Genomic DNA, 8,489 nt, shown 5'->3' with positions numbered 1-8,489 from the left:
GACACTAGAACAGTGCCACGACGCAGACACTGTTGCCTTCAATCAATGCAATGGTCCTTAACAAGGATCCTTTTTTAATTTTCAGGTGTTTTTATAACACAATGAGCAAACCAGTTCAGCCTCTGCGACTTGTAAATGCTAGTAGGACTTCCAGTGCCTGAATGTTTTGTCCAACAGCATAAAATATTGGCGCACTTCATTTCACGTGCTGACACAGGGACACAAGCTCATAAGCTTGGAGCAAAAAAAAAAATAATAATAATAAATGACCTCTTGCAATATTTGGCTTCGGCACTGCATTCAGCATGTGCTATTAGCTAATGGTGCCAGAAGATAAAGTAAATCATCTTGCAAACAATTTTCATTTATTGTGGCTCCTGGTGGCTGTGCACATTTACATGCACATGTAAACAAAAGCAGCTACACGACGTGTATTATATTATGCAACTCGAGCCATGCTTAGCAAAAATGCTGAAATATCATGTATCTAATTCGCACAACATAAGTGGCTTTTGACTTTGCGCTGCTATTCCCCAGCAATCGACTAGGCGGTGTTCAGACGGGCGGGCCGTATGTATCGTGGGAAAGCATCATCCACCACCACTCCTACTCGGAGCGCACGCGATCGGCAGGCGCCGAGTCACTGCCATTCCGAGCTACTCGAAAGTGCCGTTTTCGTCACATGATAACTAATTGTTCCGCTCGGACAGTCCGCTGTCCAGTCCGATAGTCTGAACAGAGAAGGTAGAGGGTAGTGACTTACCAGAATCATTTTTTTTTTTTTCTGACGCTGGATGGCTTGCAAAGGCCTTTGCGAACGCCTTCATTGCGCAGCGGAGCGAGCGCTCGTTCGCCGTCGGCGGATCCCTAGAAATCGTTGCAACTTCTTTCGACGGCGCCTTCTCCCTGCGCTGTACAGTGTATGTACAGGATGGTGGCGATCTCGAGCTACTTGCTGGTCGTCCGCCGGACTGAAACGCTTGCGCATGATGTTTTCTTGGCACGGCCGTTTCTTGGCCGTTTTCACATTAGCGTCATCAAATGCTGTAATACCCTTGCCCCGGCCGTGCCAAGAAAACATCATGCGCAAGCGTTTCAGTGCGGCGGACGACCAGCAAGTAGCTCGAGATCGCCACCATCCTATGCATACACTGTACAGCGCAGGGAGAAGGCGCCGTCGAAAGAAGTTGCAACGATTTCTAGGGATCCGCCGACGGCGAACGAGCGCTCGCTCCGCTGCGCAATGAAGGCGTTCGCAAAGGCCTTTGCAAGCCATCCAGCGTCAGAAAAAAAAAAAAAAAAAATGATTCTGGTAAGTCACTACCCACTACCTTCTCTATTCAGACGATCGGACTGGACAGCGGACTGTCCGAGCGGAACAATTAGTTATCATATGTGACGAAAACGGCACTTTCGAGTAGCTCGGAATGGCAGTGACTCGGCGCCTGCCGATCGCGTGCGCTCCGAGTAGGAGTGGTGGTGGATGATGCTTTCCCACGATACATACGGCCCGCCCGTCTGAACACCGCCTAGTCGATTGCTGGGGAATAGCAGCGCAAAGTCAAAAGCCACTTACGTTGTGCGAATTAGATACATGATATTTCAGCATTTTTGCTGAGCATGGCTCGAGTTGCATAATATAATACACGTCGTGTAGCTGCTTTTGTTTACATGTGCATGTAAATGTGCACAGCCACCAGGAGCCACAATAAATGACAATTGTTTGCAAGATGATGTACTTTATCTTCTCAGACAATTGTCTGGCACCATTAGCTAACAGCACATGCTGAATGCAGTGCCAAAGCAAAATATTGCAAGAGGTCATTTAATATTTTTTTTTGCTCCAAGCTTATGAACTTGTGTCCCTGTGTCAGCACGTGAAATGAAGTGCACCAATATTTTATGCTGTTGGACAAAACATTCAGGCACTGAAAGTCCTATTAGCATTTACAAGTCGCAGAGGCTGAACTGGTTTGCTCATTGTGTTATAAAAACACCTGAAAATTAAAAAAGGATCCTTGTTAAGGACCATTGCATTGAATGAAGGCAACAGTGTCTGCGTCGTGGCACTGTTCTAGTGTCCTGGCACAACTTTCAGCTGCACAATTAGGTCCTATATTATGTTTGTAAGTTAATTACCAATCATCTGTGTCTCATATGGTTATTCCCTTTCAGATGAAAATGAGCCTGCAAGTGCCTGAATGACATGGTGCCCAGAGAGACTCATGATGATGAAAGCAATCATGACAACTCCCGGAATAGTAAGCGACAACACTTGTTATATTACTTTCTTCAATGTTCTTGTTGAACATGTTACAGCTATTTACAAAGCACTGCAATGTTCAGTCTTGATTCTCTTACTGCAGTGTACAAGGTGTAGCCAGAGTGCTAAAGTAAGCTCGTGCATGTTGTTATGCTCCGGAAAACAGCCCAAGATCTCATGGCTGCAGAAATAATTATTTCTTTCATTTGTTTGCTTGCTTCCATGGCACAGCCACAAGTCTGCACAGTGTGGAGCCGCTGCCGTCAACACCAAGCCTGCAGTCAGTGCCCCTGGGGGGTGAGGACATATTTACGTTATTTTGAGCAGCACCAATTTGTAAAAAGTTTTATTTATCTCAATGCCTTAACAACTTACTATAGTTTAAAACTCAAGACTGCTTAGTACAACTGCACTAGAACCTAGTTGTTAGCTTTTGCATTCATGCCAAAACTATGCATGGACCAGCAGCAGCAACAGTGCATTATACAAAATGCAATGGTCTATGAAAGCAGCGATAAATGAAATAAATGAGTAGGAAAACAAATTATTCACAAATTTTCATGTTCATGGTGCACACTCACGAGACCATCGCAATGCTTTGTGTATTGTTATGCTTGTCTCAGACTGTTTTGAACCTACACTCCATTTGGTGGCATGACTGAGTCTTCGGTTTGAGAGAAGAATGACGTTTCGAAGATGAGAGAACAAAAGCAATGAAATTTGATTGCACTTCTGCAGACTTATGTACATACTTCAAAGATCTTAACAGCAAAAGGTCAAAAGCAAGTTCATAGCAATGATAGACTATTGAGCCTCTTGCCCAGGGCCAGTATTGTTTTTTTTTAACTCCACAAGAAACCTTTAAACAATCAATCCAGCCCTCTTACAGAACTTTGGCCAATAAAACACGGCACATCTCTCCGGGTCAATCAGCCAGTCAATCAAACAGTATTGGTAAGCAATGTTCCTGCAGTCATACCTTGGGAACAGGCGAGGAGACATAGAAACTTCCCTTTTCACTTCGATAGCGTTGCAATAGTCGAACAAGGAGTCTGTCTGCCAGAAAAACACAGGGCATGTCTGATGCCACATACAGCGGATCAAAACAGCATCTGTAGAACTCAACTCCTAATGGATCAGTGTAATGGTTTTATGGCCATGTCCCTTCTCTTAAACAGCCACCGTATCTTCCTGTGTGGTGTGCCATCAGGCACCCCTCTCCAGAATGTATTCATCATCGGGCAAAGCGTGGGAAGTTACCACATGCTTTTTCTCTTTGCGGCTTCGCACTTTTGTGTGATGTTTGCCTGGACGCGTGATGCATTTCCAGCTCTTAGGTCATTGCAGCATGCTGCTGTGCATGTGCATAATCAACGCAAAAGCTCAGAAGTAATATTTTATAGAGACATTTCTACCGCAATTACCCATTTGGTGAATTTTATTTATCCTCAAGAAAAGGATGACAAAATTATATTATTGTTTACTCCACCCTCCATTGTGGTCTTAATGCATTGGTTGATGTAAAAAAATGATTCAATTTGTTTTCAATGTGCATCAGAAGGAGCGTTCACTGACATAAAATAACATCAAATACCATGGAAAATATTTTGCATATGCCAGCAACAGGCAAGTCCCAGTGTAGATTGCTGTTGAACGTGACACTTAGTATTCTCTGCGAGCCTACAATTGTAATGTTCCGGCTCTCATTGCTGACAGCACGATTAAAAAATTTTTTTTTTTCTGGGAAAATAATTAGCGTTGTCTTTGAACAATTTATATTAAGTTTGTTTGAAACCACAACAATAATGTTAACAGGAAGGCTTTGCTTTGCTTTGTCAACGTGTCTGCATCTGTGCCCATCATTATAGAACAGTCATCTGCATGTGGTGGTGGCAAAACTAATAAATATCCAACAGGTGCAAGGTAGGTGTCAACTTATCCGCAAAGATGACGGCCTGGAGTCCTTGGACATGGGCGACCTCAGCTAGTCGGATTAGACCTAGCAGAGTTTCAGGGCATGAGCTCGACAGTAGTTTCCCAAAATTATTTTTTGTCTCTCGATTTATATTTTAGATTTCTGGACACGCCCATATCATATGTACCAGATCCACCCTATATATGTACGACAAATTTAATGGATATGTCGATGTGGGCAATGTCTTTGATGAACACTTTCAACAACAGTGGCCAAAGCAGGCTTCCTTGTGAAACACTGTTAGTGACTGTTAGATCGTTCAAATGGTGATTACTCAGGCACGCTATTTGTGTTTATTCTCCTCTCCTTCGGGGCAAGTGCCAAGGGATATACCCTACAACCCGTGTGCAATTCTGTTCACAACTATATAATCACACCAGGTAGATTGCTACAATGAGAATTCACTGCCTTTTCTTTTCCTTTCCCTTTTTTTCATGAAATTCTAGTTTAAGATTCGTAATTATCAAAATACCCAATTGCTTGTCCATGAACCTTTTGTACTTGCTATATACCATGGCCTATTTCCCGCCGTGGGTATGTGCCATTACCACTAAAGACGGTCATCCATTGGTCTGATACATAGGTCAGGGGTGGAAGCAGGCTCAAGCATTTTGGAGCAGCTTTGGGAGCAGCGAGACAAGAGTTTTGGAGCAGCTTTGGAGCAATGAGACAAGAGTTTTGGAGCATTTGAATTATGTTTTGGAGCAGGTTCCTAAGGTCAAATGCCTCTGATAATTGTAGCAATTGTTTTTCTCTTTCTGACAGAAAAAGATGAGCTCTTCCTTTTTATGCAAATTCAATGCCTCTCCAACTTCGCACTCATTTCTTACAACGGCCAACAACTTGGAGCAGACTAGCAGCAAACAAAATGCTTGCTGGCGTGCTTTATAACTGAACACCTAGTGTGACCTTGTGACCGAACGCATTTGCCTATTCTGACTAGACAGATTCAAATGTCGCGTTTACCACTTCAATGCACTCAAGCAATGCCACTAATTTGGAGCTCAGATTAATGGCCATGACATTTCTGCTCTCTCTATCTTGTGCATATCCCTTTTTGATCCTATGCCTGTGCTGATAAATTCCTGATCAGTGGTCAGTAGTGCCTTCAGGAAACGTAGATGGCACTGAAGGGTAGCCTTTTCATTCTTCAGCATTTTTACTCCACTACCTCCTTCCAATAGTTCTATCATTCTTTGCTTGAGCAATGCTGGGGCTCATTTTATAAATCTTGGCAATAGGCCCTGTATGGCTTTCCAACACTCTTGAGACGCTTTCTAGTGAGTGACATCTTTGGAGTACCAACCCATAATGATTCAAGTATGATTTTGTCTGCTGTAGTCCCGACAAGCTTGTTACTGAAAAAGATGCTCGATAAGTGCCTGCTTGTTCTTAGACCACAACCATTAGAATAACTCATGTGGTTTTTCCAGTCGGACAAGTTTCCTTCCGAACGACTCACGGTAGTTTGCGCCTATCTGCTTCGCTTGCTGCTCTTGCTTCTCTCTCCACAGGCGATTCAAAAGGCTAAGAGGAGGTGCTACGTCACATGCACAGTGCATTTGTTTTGCAATTATCTCCAATCGCCAGTGACTCATATTAAATTTACTTGCAAACAAATATTTATTATGCCACATGCTTCCTTCCCTTACAAAAATTTTGTTTGTATTAAGCCCAGTGCTAGATGCGTTATAACTTTGCTACTGGTGCAAAGATATTGTTTGCGTGTTGCACAAATATGATGGTAGAACATTAAAACAGCCAGTTTGGAGCAGTTTTGGAGCAATATTGCATTTTGGAGCAGGATAGAGCAGGAAAAGCAGTTTGGAGTAGAATGGAGCAAATGGAGCGGCAATCCCACCCCCGATAGGTGCATTCACAAGAGGAGACTGCTGCACTTCTGTGCCATGATATAGGGGTCTGCCATATGCCCAGACATTTCATGAATAATCATGGGCATAGTTATTCACTGCAATACCAGCTGGAGAGCAATATTAAACAACCTCCAGCTTTCTCATAACAGCTTTAATTTTACAGTAATTTCTGTGAACACTGCACCTTTTCATTCCAGGAAGGTAGAAGAATACAACACGGATGTTTTATGCAGCACATGGTGACGAATACTGCCCCGTGTGAAGATGGACATGTGAAGATCAGCTGGTGAAATCTTGGCAATCAGTTGACAAGATGCTGATTGCACTGATGAAAGAATGAAAGTTATTTATGTTGGTACTATATCACATTGCAGATAGCACCAGTTTATTTTCTCCAAAACTCTCTCGACCATGTTCACTTTGCCAAATAAATCCCAAATACATTTTTGCAACACAAATGCTGTCGGTGTGTTTCTGTTCTTGCATTTTATGGTGCATAAGTAGCTAAGGCTACAGTTTCGCAAATACAGGTCCAAAATTATCTGCAAAAGGCATTACACTAATTTTAAATTGCATATTTTAAGAAATATTTGCATTGTTAGAATTGTAAACATATGCAATGACTCGAAAAAAAAAAATATGTGCACAACCTCTCTCAAGTGAGCCTCAGCTACAACGTTGAAAACACTGTTAGTGGCCTGTGGTCACCACTTCACCAAAAGGAATTCAAAATGTCCCGTTACATAGTGGTAATTGCTAAAAGCATATCATAGATTAGTGTTTCTCAAATAAGGGCTCACGAAGTGATTTTCAGGATCCATGTAACCCACAGCTGCAAAAAAACAAAAGAAAGATATGCGTGATAGCTTTGGCCTGACTAGACACAGTTTTGCAGGGTTAAAATCTAGGAGATTCAAAGGCGACTTTAGTTTATGAAAAAAAAAAAAGAGTGCGGAAACAGAGGGAGAGGGCATCTGCGGCATTCGTTGATGCCAACGTTGGTAAAACTCGAGCTCTGGCTGCACTACTGGATGGGGCTACAATGCAAAGCGTATCGGGCATGATGACAACATGACAGCTCAATGAGAGTACAATTAATTCAGTAGTGTACAGAAAACTCTGAATAATGACTCTAGCAGTACATGCGACCAATAAATATATGAGCTGTGAATTAGCGGCATGAAGTGAAAAACCATAAAATGGCATCATCACTTTTTGCATCTGGTAGCACAGGTTCTCACTGAAGCCGTCAGACGGCCTGACGAAGACAAGCTGTGGTGGTTCGCCGCCTCGTTCGCCAAAGCAGATGGCACTCCACACATACAGACACTTTTATAACTCGCCACCTTTCCTTAATCTAGACAATACACAAACGCACACACAGCCGTTCGGGTGAAACACTAGAGACGGCTCACGCGTCACAACTCAAGTACAGCGTTCAGACTGGTGGTCTAGTGCATATTTGCGGTCACAAGCATCTCGTGCCACTAACAGTTCGAAGTCAGCATTGGGAACAAGTGAAGCCGTTGGTCCGGAGCACAGCTGTCAGGTGTCCACCGGTAGACGGTCACGCAGTCAAAGGAGCATGGGAGACAACGCCGAACCAAAGTCATCGCGTCCTTTCAGGTCGCCAAGTAGCGAGATGGCGAACCGAAGCTGTCATATCGCTGCACACAACACTCAGGCAAAAACCCATGCATTTGAACACGAACACTATCACACGCCACCCTAAACGCCACCATGCACACACCATGTCATGCTGAACACTGTGAGACGAGAACAACGAGAAAGTAGTCATGCACTGCTGCAATCAATCGAGATAAATATTGCTGCATCTCACATAAAAAAAAATTCATAAAGCTGCATCTCGGCATAACAGCGTCAACAAATGAACAGCATAAATCTTTGGGTAGCATTGTTGCATGCAGTGATGCTCATCTTGGAAATGGAGTAACTGTTCTAGAAAACATGGACAACAGAAACAGAAGTGGACATGGACGTACACAGGCTCGCAACTGTATTTTACTAACCGAAAGAGGACATATATACAGCAAGCAAAAGTACAGCGTTGAGCATGCGGTTTTGTGCACTTTATATGTGTCATCTTTACTTAGTAAAATCCAGTTGTGAGTCTGCAAGCCTCCTGTCCACTTGTTTCTGATGTCCAAGTTTCCTAGTGCACTTACCCTATTTACAAGATATGCACCACTGCATGCTGCAATTATTGCTGTAAGGAATACAGAGATGAATTCTGCGACTGTTGACAAATGCCTCAACTATGAAGGTCACTGCTTGCCATGCTTGCTTGTCCATATTTTACTGAGAAAGGCAGCCTAAAAAAAAATATTTTAAATTTTTTGACCGCAGGACGTAGGCC

The 8,489-nt window shown here is 43.1% G+C and overlaps 1 long non-coding RNA gene across 1 annotated transcript; it reads left to right on the top strand.

Annotated features, from left to right (window-relative positions):
- The first annotated feature begins 315 nt into the window (after window positions 1–315).
- LOC146184593 (uncharacterized) lies at window positions 316–3,026 on the top strand. Its single transcript, XR_014708896.1, has 3 exons — window positions 316–1,312; window positions 2,176–2,261; window positions 2,495–3,026. It is a non-coding gene; the product is annotated as an uncharacterized LOC146184593 (long non-coding RNA).
- The last annotated feature ends 5,463 nt before the right edge of the window (window positions 3,027–8,489 follow it).

The sequence above is a fragment of the Amblyomma maculatum genome, chromosome 7 (assembly GCF_055883805.1).
Source record: "Amblyomma maculatum isolate TAMU_Amacu chromosome 7, ASM5588380v1, whole genome shotgun sequence".
Taxonomy (NCBI): domain Eukaryota; kingdom Metazoa; phylum Arthropoda; class Arachnida; order Ixodida; family Ixodidae; genus Amblyomma; species Amblyomma maculatum.
Note: the sequence above shows the minus strand (reverse complement) of the source record. Positions and strands in the feature narration are given on the sequence as shown.